The sequence below is a fragment of the Propithecus coquereli genome, unplaced genomic scaffold (genome assembly GCF_000956105.1).
Source record: "Propithecus coquereli isolate 6110/MARCELLA unplaced genomic scaffold, Pcoq_1.0 Scaffold13, whole genome shotgun sequence".
Taxonomy (NCBI): Eukaryota; Metazoa; Chordata; class Mammalia; order Primates; family Indriidae; genus Propithecus; species Propithecus coquereli.
The window spans coordinates 7,340,191-7,344,312 of NW_012137191.1; the positions used below are offsets into that span (position 1 = coordinate 7,340,191).

A 4,122-nucleotide genomic window follows, 5' to 3' on the forward strand; every position below is an offset into this window, starting at 1 on the left:
CTAAGAGTATATATGAAAAAGAGATGTTTCATAAGCTCATTACTCAGGGAAAATATTTTGAGGAGAAACTAATTTTATCATTTTCTCCAGTGGGAAAGAAAAGAAGATGGAATGTCTTGTCATCATTCTTTGTTATAGATTCATACAAAAAAGTTTTCTGTGAATTTTACAAAGCTTGCAACTCATCATGACTGTTTACTGAAGAACCCCATGGGAAATATCCTTACCATGCAAACATAAACTCTGATATAATCAATTTGTATATGTGTTAAAGCTTTGAAAAATAGGTATATTATCATTCTTCAAATACTTTTAAGTCTTCTCTCCATCTTCCGTAAGTGATCTATACCTTTCCCATAATCCTAGTTAAATATGGTGTGTGTGTGCATATATATATATACACATACACACATACACAGTTTTCTACTTACATAGCAGTAATTATCTATTTTTTTTATTTTTTTTTTTTTTTTTTTAAGATGAGGACTCACTATTTCACTCAGGCTGGAGTGCTATGGCACAATCAGAGCTCACTGCAGTCTCGAATTTGTGGGCTCAAGCAATTCTCCAGCCTCAGCATCCCAGATAGCTAGGACTACAGGAGTAGGCAACCATGTCTGGCTAAGTTTTTTACTTTTTGTAGAGACAGGTTATGACTGTGTTGCCCTGCTTGGTCTCAAGCTCCTGGGTTCAAGCAATCCTCCTACCTTAGCCTCCTGAGTTGCTAGGATTGTAGATGTGAGCCACTGTGCCCAGCTTAGATTTATTATAAGTACAAATATCCTTTATATCAGTATTTATTCCTTATAAGAAATTTACAGCTTACCATTTTAAAATATTTTTGTCAAGTTATTTCTCACTCTACTAAATCATCTTTAAAATTCATTTTTAAAGTAAATTAGAAAATCATACATTAGTGAACATGTTATTTCAGAATTTTATATATTGATTTTTAAGAGGCATTAATAATACATAGCAACTATGAATTAAGTACATTTTTCTTTCAAAAATCCCATATTTTATATTTCACTACTCTCTCATTCTATTTCCCCTCATTCCTTTTTATTACATCTTTTTATAATATCATCAGACTCCTTTTCCAATTATATCTTATGCGATTAAACCTTGCCATAACAATCACTATCTAAACTCGTTTTGGTGCTTCACCTCATACATATTGAGATTTATATTCAAAAACTCTCATTCATTTCTTGTTAGTTTTTCCCAATTGATAGCCTGTAAAAATTAATTATAACTGCTGCAGGAATTGGGAACCGAGCACATCTCATCCCAGATTTCCCTCACTTGATCTGGGAACTGTTCCTTATTTGACCACCAAGGACTTTAAATAAGATTGATTACTGGTTTGGGTTGAGACGAGAAGGGAGGCAGAGAGGTTTAGATAAGTACAAAGGCAGTGCTTTTTGGATCCCTTGTTTATACAATCTCCCCATGTTAGTCCATTAATTCTACCACTCTGGTCTTGTCATCCTGCACAGAGGCTTTTATTCTACTGTCACCTCAGCCAGATCCAACAAGTAGCACTGCCATTCTGCTCATTACTCAGAATTCACTAAGTGGCATTAAGCAATAAAGATCTTTACGTTTCAGCTCCCCTCCATTCTTCCTCATTTTCCGCTAGAGTCTATTTTACTCGCTGGTCGTGGGGCAGCTCAGCCAGGAGGCATTTGAACAGAACTGTACACCATGACTCAGCATCAGGAGACCTCTAAGATATATAGGTAGTTCCTTCTCCTTCCTTTCTTCCCCTCCCTAAGGAAAAAGTCCATGTGTGAGTTTCCTCTTATTCCTAAACTAGATCAGCTTTCAAGATTTAAACGACATTCTATGTCCTATAATGCCTTCTGTGTACAGCACCACCATGCAGTTGACAGGAAACCCAAGTAATGTAGTAACACTGTAGCAGAATTGAAATGCTAAAAAAGTAGTTTTCCTGTGCTCTTGCTATCATCATTGCTCTATATTTCTTTCTTTAAAAAACAAATGATGCCTATTTTTCAACGTATTCTTGTCCTTACCTATTATTGGTTCTTGATAGATGATTTAGCAAATATATTTTTAAAAACAGTATCAATAAACATACTTGAGGAAGTAGATATATATATACATAGTATATTGTGCATATTATGTTTTATAAAGTTCTATTATAGTATATATGTATGTATGTGTATGTTTGTATGTATATATCCACTAATAATGTAAATTTACTATTGAAAAGTATCCTCAAAGAAATTTACTGTATCTAGAGTCTCTTACTGAGTATTTATTTGTTAATGCTATTTTCTCACCCTAAAGAGATGTCCAGGAATTCATATCATACTGAACATTATTTGTATACTTGTTAGTTATTTGCCATACTAGTTAAGCAAGCAGCTTTCATTCATAAAGATTTCTGACAAATATAGTAATATAATACTATGTTTTTCAGTTTTGCAGTTTTTGTGAATTTTATTTGGCTCTTTATATAGTGGGTTCTATAATTGTCCTAGTTTAATTTTTAAAACACCAAGAAAGAAAGAAAACTCATTTTTGAGTAAATTCCACAATATGCCATCTATCTGTACATTTTGGAGTAAGGCATTTTTGATAGGAGGAAAAACAAAACAAAACCACTACCGGTAGAAGTCAAACTGTCATGTTTCTGACAGCAAGGTCTTCCCTCAAGGACATGCTAGTCCAAATTGTTTTAATTCCATCTTTCAATTTGTATGCAACACAATATTTGAATTTGGGTATCTCAGTCCCCTCCTCTACTTCTGGGAGGAGTGAACATTTTTGGTGGCTACCAGCATGTTTTACTAGAATTTGAAAATGCTGCTATTAAGGAAATAATCTGAGCCAACATGATGCCACAGCCCTGATAAAACTTCCCCACAAGGACGTAATTTTCACTTATCGATTCAGCTCACTCTTGGGCTGCCCCTCCTCAATGTACAGTCTTTCACACATCTGAGCTCTGGTACATTCTTGAAAAGCTCTTGCACGAAAAATAAAATACCTTACTATGGTCCAATACTGTCAAACATATAAAATAAAGTCACCTCTCCATTAACATAACAATTGAGAGCCCTGACTATGGCATTGCAATACTGAGGTCTGAGTCAACCTTACTAATATGGCATCATCATCCTAACTCAGCACATTCTAGTTTACAGTTACTCAACCTAGAAAAAAAAATCTTGGACTTGGACTTACCTTATATGTTGAGTTATCTGTCGTTCTGGATATAATACCTATTGCAAATTGTCCATTTGATTCAATGTACTGACAGTTATACCACAATACGCCTCTCTCCTGCAGCAGAAAGCAAGTTAAAAGGACTTCATGCTGTGACCTCAGAGGCAGGCACAGCCGCTCCCATCCTTCAGCCAACCTTCTGGGTAGAGCAGGTTAGATGACAGCAAAGCTGGCTCTCTACATAGCAATACTTTCAAATAAAGCATTCTGTGCTGTGAGCTGGGAGATTTACATCTTCCAAATTCGGCTGGCCCCAGTCAATGCTGCTTCTATGCCTGAAAATATTAAGCATTTCACTGCAGTCTCTTAATGCAAGAAACTATCTGAGGCGACTTCACAAACCCTGTCATTCTGTTCGGAGACTAAAGAATGGGCACCGCATGCATAATTCATGCATTAAAATCTTCAATGCACTTCCTGTAGTCGCTGTTCTATCCAGTAATGGGCTATTGATCACCTCACCGCTAAGACAATTGGAGCTCTGCGATTGGTTTATTTCCACAAATAAAATTACAACCTAAATCACAGGCAGAAGCCTCCAACCCTGCAGCATCCACTCGGGTAAAACATTCACACAGAGGAGATGACATTTGCATACTGCAGAATATTTAAACTGGACTCTCTCTTTGGCAGAAATGCTACAGCATCTGTTTTCTTTTAGTCAAAAGAAATAATTCCTGCATCTTTAGGCTGAATATCTTACATTATAAGTGAGATATACAGAGTTGTTTTTTTCCTATCATTTCTGGAACATCAATAAGGCTAAATGAAAATTAAGAAAATAAATAAAAGAGAGTCATATATGGCTATAAAATATAGGAGTTTTTACCTGGGCTCATTTGAATAATCTTTCTTAGACTTTAA

General features: G+C 35.5%; 1 protein-coding gene across 2 annotated transcripts in view; it reads right to left on the bottom strand.

The window, feature by feature from the left end:
* CNTN1 (contactin 1) overlaps positions 1–3,727 on the bottom strand; it is a 311,761-nt gene extending 308,034 nt beyond the window's left edge. For both annotated transcript variants that reach the window (XM_012638402.1, XM_012638404.1), the window contains exon 1: positions 3,217–3,727. The gene's annotated coding sequence lies outside the window, so the exon portion shown is untranslated. The remainder of the gene's footprint in view (positions 1–3,216) is intronic.
* Positions 3,728–4,122: the final 395 nt, after the last annotated feature.